Source organism: Tachypleus tridentatus, chromosome 6 (assembly GCF_004210375.1).
Source record: "Tachypleus tridentatus isolate NWPU-2018 chromosome 6, ASM421037v1, whole genome shotgun sequence".
In the NCBI taxonomy this organism is placed as follows: domain Eukaryota; kingdom Metazoa; phylum Arthropoda; class Merostomata; order Xiphosura; family Limulidae; genus Tachypleus; species Tachypleus tridentatus.
The window spans coordinates 160,689,716-160,702,429 of NC_134830.1; the positions used below are offsets into that span (position 1 = coordinate 160,689,716).

General features: G+C 35.1%; 1 protein-coding gene across 5 annotated transcripts in view; it reads left to right on the forward strand.

The window, feature by feature from the left end:
* Positions 1–415: 415 nt before the first annotated feature.
* LOC143254307 (D-glucuronyl C5-epimerase B-like) overlaps positions 416–12,714 on the forward strand; it is a 53,638-nt gene continuing 41,339 nt past the window's right edge. Inside the window, exons 1-2 of one of the 5 annotated variants that reach the window (XM_076509274.1) lie at positions 425–551; positions 1,616–1,764. The gene's annotated coding sequence lies outside the window, so the exon portion shown is untranslated. Of the gene's footprint in view, positions 552–1,615; positions 1,765–7,139; positions 7,464–12,714 lie in introns of those variants that run through there. The other 4 variants (XM_076509276.1, XM_076509273.1, XM_076509277.1 and 1 more) reach the window with 4 other exon arrangements.

Here is a 12,714-nt window from a genome sequence, read left to right on the forward strand (position 1 = left end):
TTAAATAATAATAGTGATAAATATGAACAAACTTTGTATTCCTTGGAAGTTTTTAACATTCACTTATGTAATGTGTTAAAAGTTTTATGTGACATCAACATCCAATAATTTTTTAAAGAATTGGTAGAGAAAAGTTCCAAAATTTTGGGTGTATACTCAAGAGATTCACATATTTTGCTAAAAGTTGAGAAAAAAACGACTTTTTACGTTCTAGATATATATATATTGTTTTATAATTCTTTTATATTTATGTAGTGTGTAAAGATCATTTTGCTCTTAAATTTTATCAAAAGAGAAAAGTCTTGGCATGTTACTGAGTACGATTCATTATTCTTTCATGCATATATACATTTCATAACCAGCTTTTTTCTTTATCTACCTTTATCTAGGATTTTAGACGATAGACGTCGCTGTTCGCTAATGTGTCTTTGGTTCCGATGTGCTTTTACTTTAAATGTTTCCAGTAGTTCGTACGTAGTGTGTCTAGTTATGTTAGTTGCTTGTTTTGTCGATAGTATTATTGAATGAGGCCCCCAAAAAGTTTCTTAAAGGTATGAAATATTTTAACTAACTTTTCTCAATGTAAGGAAATTTAAATTGTCTCTTAACATCTTTAATTTTTAACTTTTAGACGTAATAAGTCATAAGTACTATACTAATCTACTGAAAATAGGTGAGAAGCTGAAATGAAATACTGTTTTGTAACAGTGTATACACTTACTACCTTGGTTGTTGTTTTTTAGTTTTTATAAAAAGGTTTAGTATCCAGCGATTTTAGTTGTGAAATAGAGACCTGCAAAAATGCAGAAGGTAAATTATTGCAAACTAATTCGCTAAGTTTAGTGTAAATTTATGTGTACTAGTAGGGGTATAGTGGTAGCATTATTAATATTAATCGTAATATGCTGGTACAATGGTAGTATGTTGGTATTAGAATTCAGTTGTGTATCATTTGTTTTGAAGATTTAGTAAACAGCGAGTTTAGGGCGTGCAAGAAGTTAAAACAATGTTTAAACCTTACTCTTTACGTGTGATGAGTTACTGACTTGAATGCATTTGGATGAATAATATTTGACCTGTTAGTTTCAGATCACTGTTCTAGGTTTAGATATGTATTTATCAGCTTTGTTCACTTAATCACCTCAATACAGCGGAGCTGACCATAATGTGGTGTGAAACTGTATTGTTCTGCAAATTATATAATTTTTAATTTAACATGAGTAAATGTATATTAACATTTACATAAATGTTAATGCTAACGATAGGACATACACATTTAATGAGAAATAACAAAAAGATTCTAAACCTTTATACTTACTGAATATGTACACACATACCTGTTTACTTTTGTTTCAAGACTGCATCCTGGAATATTTTTATCCTAGAATTATGCATTTCAAAGCTTTTTCTGAAATTATTGTAACTCTTAACTTGAAATATTTAAAGATTCTAAAAAAAACTGTGCTATAAACCTAAAATAAGCTGAACCTTAGTCTCCAACCAATAAGTTTGTAGAATTTGATTTAATGTGGCTTATTTTGTTTTCCTAACAATCATCCACTTTTGCTGGCACAAAGGTACACATGTTAGCATGAGTAATTTTCATATCTTTTAGATCCTTTGAGAAGGAATATTCTGTTTCTTGAGCAATCAGCCTGTGAAATCATGTCTTATTTTTGGAAACCTCCCAATCTAGACAATCACTGAAGTGAAAGTATTCCATATGTTTGAGCTGCATTCAAATACTTTGCTCTCTGCAGACTGGTATCTTCCAAGTTTTCATATTTCTTTAATAAAAATTAAATCTTCAATAATTAGTGAGAGACTGGACAACTTGAATATTTAGTTTTAGAAATCTTTATTTGATCTGTAAGAATGTTACAATTAAATTGGAATATTTTTTTACTTAAAATTAAAATTAATCGTTATTTACTTTTGTTGATTGTTAATCAATAAACATTGTAAATGTTTTACAAACAAGACAAATGTATCCTTGGTAGCTTGTGAACAATGCATATAAACTCAATAACTTATGAAAAAATAACATATTTATAAGCACTATGAGCAAATAAATTAATAGTACATATATAAGTGTGGAAACTTTCAAATAGAATACATAGGTTATTACAATAGCATCACGTATTGGTGAATGATTGTAATCCTCAGATTTTGTTAAATTTACATTTTCTATCAAGTTGACACAATATATGATGTACCAATGAGTGAGCATTGGAAGTCCATGCACAAGAAACTTACTAGACTTTTAAAGGATTTTGTTTTTTCAAATCTTTGGTACTTATGAGCTTTAGAAAATCCATGCTTGAGTTAAAAACACCAAAAACTTTGTGTGTGTATGGAAGCTCGTGTCTGACTCTGTTCATGACCCTGATTTAATGTCAGGTTACATTGTGAGGAATGTTACTGTTAACCTTTGATCAAAATAACTTAGTTATTTATCTGGGCAAAGCTAAAGAATCAACTTGATAATGAATACAACTGATTTCATGTGTATTTTTATCAATAAAGACTAGAGTACATTTTTTTTCCCATCAGTTAGACACCGAACACCCTAATTGTTGGTGATGTTTTTTGTCATAAATCCAGTAACGTGATTTGGCTAGCTGAGGAGGCTTAGGTTAATTCTGAATACATATTTATTAAGATAAAAATGCAAATAATTTCTGTAATATCAAAAATAGAATATTAGAATAAGGTATGTTAAATATTTTAACCAATACTGTTAAGAAAAGTAGTGATAAAGTAATAATATTGAGTAACTAACGTACTGGAACACGGTAGCTAACGTACTGGAACATGCCAATACTAGATGTTGACTTCAAGTTCTCTTGATGTAGATTTGATGTTAACAGCTTACAAGAAAAACTTTCTACAACCCTCCAAAATATGCTGAAACAAGTGTTACTTGTTATGGTATCAGTTGATGTAATGTTAAATAATTGAACGAATAGCGACATATTTACATAGCTAGTTGCATGCAAACAGAAAGACTACTGTTTCTACATGGTTTTTATGTTGGTTGTTTCACAAAAGTTTGTATACACATCTTCTTATGCTTAAGGGTGTTTGATATGAGTTAAAACATACAAGGTGATTGTTTGACATCTGCTGAGATGTCAACATGCAAGGTGATTGTTTGACATCTGCTGAGATGTCAACATGCATGATTTGACATCTGCTGAGCAAAATGTGATTGTTTGACATCTGCTGAGATGTCAACATGCAAGGTGATTGTTTGACATCTGCTGAGATGTCAACATGCAAGGTGATTGTTTGACATCTGCTGAGATGTCAACATGCAAGATGATTGTTTGACATCTGCTGAGATGTCAACATGCAAGGTGATTGTTTGACATCTGCTGAGATGTCAACATGCAAGGTGATTGTTTGACATCTGCTGAGATGTCAACATGCAAGGTGATTGTTTGACATCTGCTGAGATGTCAACATACAAAGGTGATTGTTTGACATCTGCTGAGATGTCAACATACAAGGTGATTGTTTGACATCTGCTGAGATGTCAACATACAAGGTGATTGTTTGACATCTGCTGAGATGTCAACAGATGCTTGGTTTGTTATTTTCCATTTGTTTTCAGCTACCCACTTTATTAAATTCTGTTCTTCAATTTCATAACAATGTTGTCCTTGACAGTGTAGATTATGAAACTGACAGCTTTAGCTGATTGTCTCCTTGTACATGTTATGTAGGATTGGTACTGTACATTATAATTAACAAGGTATGTTAAATGTTTAAGTATGTCATGGGATCTAATTTCATGAACGTTTTAAACAAAGATGAATTCCTGAAAGTGAAGGTTTTAATATTCTATTATCATTAGTGGGTTTGAAAGTACAACCTTTATCTAAAACAGTGGTCTCTCGCTGCTGTTTGTTAGTTATTGGTGTATTCTACAAGGATTATCTTGGTACCCAAGACCAAGGTGTAATTAAAACAGCTTACATCCCACAATTGTTTTTACAGAAATTCAAAATTTTTCTATGGTTGCTAAAATATTCACTTTCTTATCAACTATTTTGTGTGTGAACATAGAATGTGGAAATTATTATGGAAGATATTCACTTTCTTATCAACTATTTTGTGTGTGAACATAGAATGTGGAAATTATTATGGAAGATATTCACTTTCTTATCAACTATTTTGTGTGTGATCATAGAATGTGGAAATTATTATGGCCCCTGTTGCTTTGCAAAGAAGAGTTAGGGGGATGAGGTTGCCCCTTTTGGTCTATTTCTCTATATTGTGGACAGGAAATCACATGACTGGATGTGATCAAAGTTGTGTAGAAGTTACAACATACAAAGTTCAAGACATCATGAACATTTGAAGGTCATGGGCTATAGGTCAAGATCAGTCAAGTTTGTAGGATTTTTAAGCATAGTTTCACATTATTGAGCAATAAATATTTCATAAACACAATCTGCACATCTTTTATCTTATTTTAATGAAATGTTGACTTTTTATGTACAATCCTAGTGATGTAGGAAGCAAAGTTTATTTCACCAAGTGAATGGAGGGAATGTGCTCAACAGGTGTATTAATTATAGCTTGAATCCAGTGTTTATCTTAGGGCACTGAAAATTTCAGTTTTAGGCTTAGTTTACAACTGAGTTAGTATGGTTGTAGACATGTCTGAACCTTTTAACTGTAATTTATTAACAGTGAAAAGTAATTGAGTTGTTTATGGAAGCTTTTACTCTTTCAAGTTTAGCTGTCAATTTTAGAGACATTTTATTGAAAAAATAACCTAAATAGTCTAAATCAATATAATAAAATACTGACTTTGTGAGCATTTAGGACCAGTGTAGCACCAACTTAACAATACCCATTTTGAAAGTTTGGGTTCACATGATGATTTATCTTGGTGGTATTTATTGTAATAACTATTCTCCAAAAGTTAGGTACCTTTAAAAACCAATTATTTCAGTGTTTGGGCAATAAAGCATATCATTGATGCTAGCTGTATTTCTGCAGAGTCCCTAATGGTGTTCTGTTTCAATCATAAAACTGAAGTTAGGAGTAACAAATATTTTTATTTTCCGATGAAGAAGTTAGTACACAGAAGCTAATAAAAGTCATAATATTAGGTTTACAAATGAGTTTAAAAATTTGACCACTTTCAAATAGGTCACAATTTTTCAGGAAAATAAAAAAAATAGCTATGAATTATTCAAAAGTGCTCGATTTGGGTTTCTTTTGGAAGCCATTACAAATATTTTTTATTTGGCATTTTTGAAGTTCTTGTGATAAACTATGTTGTTACCCACAGACTCTAGAATCCTTTTCATGATCCATGGGATGTGCATGTTTTACTGATTTTACAACAGTTTAGATTCCAATGTTAAGTATTCCTTATGTGACATCATTTTAGTGTCTACTGACTGACTTGCAGACAACACAATACTATAGTGGTGCCAGTGGTTAAATTGGAGGATGAAACAAGGAAGCCTTTGTCCCCCTTTTGGTTAAATTAGGAGAGTTTACTTTAAAAGTCTTCACATGCCAGTGAACTGATCAATTTTTTTGTATTTTATTGGATCTTGCTATTATAATGGATTAATGGATGTATCTATTTGCAAAACCGTTTCTTTCAGGGTGTTTAAATTCAAGTTTGTATAACGGTTCTACACAGAACTGTTAAAGATGGGGAGTAGCTTAGTCGTTAGCTGGCTGGACTGTGAATCCGAGGTTCGTGACTCGCATCCCGTTGCCGCAAAATTGCGCTCTGCACTTTGAAATCGTAGGTGCATTATAATCCTACTGCTCAATTAAAGTGGATCAAGAGTTGGTGGTGTGTGTGCTGTTGGCTAGCTGCTTTCCATTTTTATCAGCTCGGAATTATGGACGATTTACGCAGATAGAAACCGTGTAACTTTTCGGGAATATATGAGAGAAACAAAGGAAAGTTTTAATGAAAAGCGAAATTAATAATTAATTTATTTCGATATTTCTCATTTCAAACTGCACATCGTGTTTGTTAGTGTTTAATGTTACCTTTTGGCATCATGGTAGTTCGCTACTCTAGGTGTTGCTTGTTGTGAAGACAGTATTATGTAAAAAATGTTTAGTCAGACGAAAAAGACAAAAAACCCACAAGGTCAGAGGCGTAGAATTTTTACACCCGAGGGGGGGATGATTTTTGCAACCACTTATGTGGACTGTTCAATTTGCAAATTGGTAATCTCAGATTACGTGAACCTGAAAGCTGTAAACATGCAGTCACAGAGTAATCTTGTTGCCACGATACTTGCATGTATACTTAGGCCTACTGACTGATACTTACGAACTATCGCATAGATCGAAAAGCTTAGAAGCACGCCTATATTAAAGATGTACATTTCGGCTACTGAAAAAGCCTGAATCTACATTATGTAATTCAATTGGTAAGAACACGAGAATCACAAGAACAAACACATAATTTGTAGGCCTGTGATGCAATAAAACAATTCAACAGACCAAACTGTAGGGGGGTGATTGTATGCACCATACCCCCCACCTAAAATGAAAGGAGGGATGTATCCAACCCATCCCTCCAGGATCTACGCCCCTGTACTAGGTATAATACTAGTGATAAGAAGTGCACTAAATTTTTTTTCTCCTTAGTTACGTATTTCAAGTAAGAGGCGAATAAAAAGCATTTAAATTATTTCTTGTCCGCCATATTTCATCGCCGGTTTTGGCGGTTAATACCATAACAATATATGATATAACGGGAAGTGATCAAAGAAAGTGAAAAGGGATAAGTTATTAGTTATTCTGACAAACTATCTTGCTGTCAGTTTGTTTCACCGTTGGGTGGCAGCACAATTTCAGTCTTCCCACTATTTCTCATACGTGTATAAAACGCGGACATATGTATATATTTTGTTTACTTAACCTAATGATGCAAACATGTCTTGCATTTGCTACATAAAAGCTTTAAGAGATGCATATTACTTTTCACTGTGTAGGTTTGTATTATATAATACACACATGCACTGTTATTATCACGTGTTAATATGGTTTTTCTCTTCTCAACTGCCCACATCAGTCGGGGAATAGGAAGTTGTGATGGTATAACTGTGCAAGTCCGTCCCATTTCGTGGTAAAATACGGAACATGATATCTGACTCCGGTATATATTAAAAGAAAAAAATCTAGCCAACATTTTTCTCTCTCATGGTCTGTTTGGACTCGCAAGCTTGACGTATGTTTTACCCTAACGATGTTTGTCGTAGATTATGACGGAAATGTTTACAATCCAAGTAAAATTCTGGTGAAAGCTGCCCCTAGAGAGAAAGGGTTAATTGCGAATTTAAGTCTGTAGAGACACGTACCGGATGTTGTCTTGCGAGGATATTGAAAACAAACATCTATATAAAAAAAAATAAGACGGACGTGACGTGATTCAAACGGAAGTTCTACTGTGTAAGGAATGCGAACTTGTAAGTCATTTTCCCAATATGTTCGTTACTGTTTTAACATTAAAAAGACAAATGATACATACGTATATATTTAAAATTACATGGGTATGGCGTGACTTGGTGGTTCGGGCGTTCAACTCCGGACTCAACTTTCGTCTTCGAACATGTTTACCTTTTAGCCACGGGATCATTATAATGTCACTGTCAATCCCACTTTTGGTTGGTAAAATAGTAGCCTTTCTAAATTAGGGACGGCTAGCGCACGATTAGCTTTTCGTGAAGTTCGAAGAAACGAGAATTCTGAGGGGCTATCAACCACCTGCCCTACTTTTGGGGTACGTTTACTCATTATTTTATGTCTTCACATTAACCCGTTTATCAGATTTTGGCTGGACACGAACTCAACATTAGTAGAGAAATTAGCCAAACATGGTTTTTGTCGACTAGTAGACTAAAAGTCTGAGAAAAAGATACAGCAAGGAATCACACATCTGGTGTGTTCTACGAGAATCTACGAGATTTAAACATGTAGCGATGTGACGTTTACTCTACGTAGAAGCTGTACTTCTTATCACAGAAAATGTGTCGAATAAGATATTTTAAGTCTGTGACAGCATGTGCCAGAACTTTCTGTATTTTTTCATTGTGTGTGTTTGGTAAGCATGACTCAGAATGAAACCGCTATAAGAAATACACGACGATATAAATGTTAGACCAAAGCAATAGTTGTCAGGTGTGGCCAAACACTTAGCGTTACGGATTGTGAATCCCAGGGTTCACGATTCCCGTTTTGCTACCGTAAAAAAAAACGCACTCTACTTTTGGTTTGTGGGTGCGTTAGAAATGTGACGCTTTATTCGCAGTATTAGATCAAAATGATTGGCGGTACGTACTCTTGACATGCTGCCTTTTCTCTTTCATTTCAGAATTAGGGACATCTGATTATTATAAAAACAAAACAAAAACTGTACAAGTAATACGCTGGCGTTTGTCTGTTCGGAAGTTTTATTGTACATTGTTTGATAAGACGCACCAAACCTAATCGTTAGAAAAGCTTCTGTTAGAGAAGTCTGGATTACATATTGGCCTTTCAATTCAGAATCACCTTACCAATTTTTTCTTAGTCAAACTTCTCAATGCAAGAAGTATGGTATACGATTGCACAATGTCATTGTCATCACATGACAACTGGTTTCTATTTTAACTTTAGTTTTGTTATTTGCAAAGTGTTTCACACAAACAACACTTATTTCGCATATCATTTCTTAAAACATTAATGTTACACCAAATATAATTTAAATGTCTTTTTTTCCGACTTGCCTAGGCCTAAAATACTCACGCGTAGTTCGTTAACTACTACTCTTATTGCTTTATGAATACTTATTCAGACGTTTCGGCATATTCAGCTGAGTTTGCCCTCATTAAAACTTTACATTTGCTTTACTTTGTAATAATTTAACTTTGGTTTTGTTTCGTATAGTTCTAAACACATTTCAGCTACTTTTTTCTTTACTGTGGGTTTTATTTTTCCATATTATTTTTGTTTCAACTCGTAAAATCGTCATAAGCTGAATGCTCACAACTGTTCCACACTCTGTACACTAGTATCAGTATCATTACTTTATTTGCATTGTGTTGGATTACTACATTGAGAGGAACTTGGATTTATAGATTCCAGCCACTCCGTGGCCCTGATCACGGGACGTTCCACAGATTATCGTGGGGTTAGTCTGCAGTCAGCTTCTTTTCTGACTGCGGGCTCCGAACTTGTCCACTTTCTTTTTGCTGCTATTGTTTCGCTCAGCGATTTCACTCTACATTCTCATACTGCCCCATCTCACTTCATTGCCTCAAATAAGCCAAATTAAAAGATAGGAAAACCTCCACGTACAGATAAATAATCTTCCATGAGCGGGGACAAAGAGGAACCACAACGTTCCTGAACACCCTTGTCGAGGAGAGAGTTCCTCAGATTTCTCTCTCTCTCTAAACTAAACCCCTGCCAAGGTTTCGTTTTGTTATTCCATAGATTAATGTCCACGTGAACTTGTTTGTCTGACCGTCTAATTTTTGTTTCAAACAGACCAGAATTTATCGGATCTAACACAATGTCTTCAACATAACGTAGCTAAAATTCTGTGCGTGAGAAATGATAGAATAAAGAAAAATCAAGCAAATGGCATGAAAACTACTATAAGCGGTTTGGGGTCGTGATCAGTTTTAAATTAACATAATTCATTGTAAGTGGTTGTGTGATACTTAGTCTGTGGGTAGTGACTGTGCAGTTTTTTCATTTAGAATAAAGCGCAAGTTCTAGCTATTGCTTCGAAACAATGAGTAGGTTGATTTTGTTGTCTTCGTAATATTTTCTTTAGTACGAACTGTACAGTAACTTTTGTCTCACTCTGTACGTTTTAGTCTTACACTTTTCATCCATATCAAACTACTGTAGATATGCTGGAATAGAACCCACATACTCTACTTTATCGGTACAAAGATGGATGCATGTTTTAAAATTTTAAGCCGCAATCTCCTCGTATTTGGCCCGACATGGTCAGATGGTTAAGGCACTCGACTCGTAATCCGAGGGTCGCGGGTTCGAATCACCGTCACACCAAACATGCTCGGCCTTTCAGCCGTGGGGACGTTATAATGTTACGGTCAATCCCACTATTCGTTGGAAAGAGTAGCCCAAGAGTCGGTGGTGGGTGGTGATGACTAGCTGCCTTTCCTCTAGTGTTACACTGCTAAATTAGGGACGGCTAGCGCAGATAGCTCTCGTGCAGCTTTGCGCGAAATTCAAAACAAACTCCAGGCATTTAAGATTGGTACACCTTGAAGACAGTTTAGTATTTTTGGAGGTTTATATTTAAGTATAGTACTGACAGAATACTGTGAATTCAGTACTGTTAGTGTACACCCGAGTTAAAACATTGTAGTTTTATTTGGGTAAGCCAAACATGGTTTCGCATGTGATGAAAATGTTTTAACACACTAATGATCTTGAATATGAATTATTTACATAAATAAAACCAAGATCTATATTTACCGGGGCCCCCGCTGGTACAGCGATAATTCTATGGATTTACAACGCTAAAATCAGGGGTTCGATTCCCCTCGGTGGACTCGGCAGATAGCCTGATGTGGCTTTGCTATAAGAAAACACGCACAAACTCCATTTACGTTAATCAAAGTACTGACAGAATACGTTCACGAAACGAGTAGGAGTTACTTCAAAGTAACAAACGCAATGTTTTATACAGTCCATAATAATTGTTACTGGAACAAGTAAAATAAAGAACCATCAATGACGTATTCGGAATGTGAACCAAGACCAAGTATGAGTATTCCTTCTGTCTAGCACCCCTGCTAGTACAGCGGATTTACAGTCAGGGGTTCGATTCACTTCGGTTGGCTCAGCAGGTAGCCCAGTGTGGCTTTGCTACAAGAAAACACCCATCCTTCTGTCTAGGTCGAGTGTAACCTAGTGGTTACCGTCCCAGATTGCGGATCTGTGGTTGGCGCCCTCTTACTGCCAAAAGTAAAATAACGTTCTGCAGTTTGGAATCACGAGTGCGTTATAGGAGTGACGGTGACATTCCACTTTTCGGTCATTAGCTTTTTGCTAAATTCCACAAGCAAACAGCCCTACCGTACGACGTAACATAAATTTTGAATATGCTTTTCTTTCTGTATTTCGTTGTGTCCCTGTACAACGGAAACTGTTACGTTTGTTGGAAAATTATTAAACATGGTCGTCTTTTTATTTTCCAGTTTGTTTGTCTGTTCAATTGCTTTGCGTTTTTCTCGTGATCTTTGTTCTCCAGTTTGCACGTGTTTAATTACGTTTTCTTTCGCCCTTTCTGTTTCCGTGTTGAACTATTTTGTTTTTCTAAGTTTAGTTATCTGTTTACCACCCGTTCTGTTTATATTTGAGTCTGTGGTTAGGATACTGGTCTGTGTCCAGTGTTCACATCTCGTTATCAACTAAAAATGAAAGTTGTTTTCTTGTCATATTTATATACGGTCAGACAAAATTAACACAGGATTTGGCGGTGGGCTCTTTTTATTAGCTACCTTACCTCTTGTATGTCAGTTCACAATTAAACACGGCTATCGTGAATAGTTCTGCCACATCTTATGCCAATGTTAAAGAATTTTCTCGTGTGTAATTGTTAGTTGTCACCGTTCTTGTCCATACGACATCCGTGCAAGTTCAGAACAACAACCGACGTGCACGAACGCGAGGCTCGTGACACGTGGATGATGCTCACGAGTAGATGTTTTTTTTTTTTTTTTTATGATTACAGAACAATTGATCGATGAAATTAGACCATCTTGAAAGGTTGTTTTTCTTTTGTTTTTGTCCGATAACCGTGTTTTAATTTTTGTTCTCAAGGCACGTAAACTAACCGTATGTATTGGAATGACTGTTAATAAGGTTAGATTTATTTTCTATTACAGTAAAAATAGGGACCCATCATGGCTAAGCGTGTTAAGGCGTGCGACTCGTAATCTGAGGGTCGCGGGTTCGCATCCCCGTCGCGCCAAACATGCTCACCCTTTCAGCTGTGGGGGCGTTATAATGTGACCGTCAATTCCACTGTTCCTTGGTAAAAGAGTAGCCCAAGAGTTGCCGGTGGGCGCTGATGACTAGCTGCCTTCCCTCTTGTCTTACACTGCTAAATTAGGGACAGCTAGCACAGACAGCCCTATAGTAGCTTTGTGCGAAATTCAAAACAAACAAATAAACAGTAAAAATAGAGAAGAATTTGAATTCCACGTGGAAAAGTTTCGGACTGACCATTAAGATGACCCTTTCCCCATAATTTACTTTTCGTAAATATGTATTTTTTCACTAAATTAGTTCATGTTACCGAGTTGTTTTTCCAGTGAAATTATTTTCAAAAGAAAATTAAAATTTTATCTTTAGGATTACATTTTTCATCTCTAAATGTTTCCACTTATTCATTTGCCAAGTATGAAATGTAATATAAACAAGAACTCTTACATAATACATAACTTTCAAGAATCTGAAGGTTCTGTCATCTTGACATTTTATTTTTCATTACTGTCGCCTCTAACTTGTTTTCCAAGAAACCCGTAGTGTCACATTTCGGATGACATATCAGTCTATGGAATTGCATTTATTATATGTTTTGAAAAGGTTTTAAAGGAGATATTAATAAGATGTGGTGGACACGACATCGGAGAGGTTGCTATAGCTGTTACACTTAGAGATCAGTATTAGTTTGTGATTTTTTTTTAAACC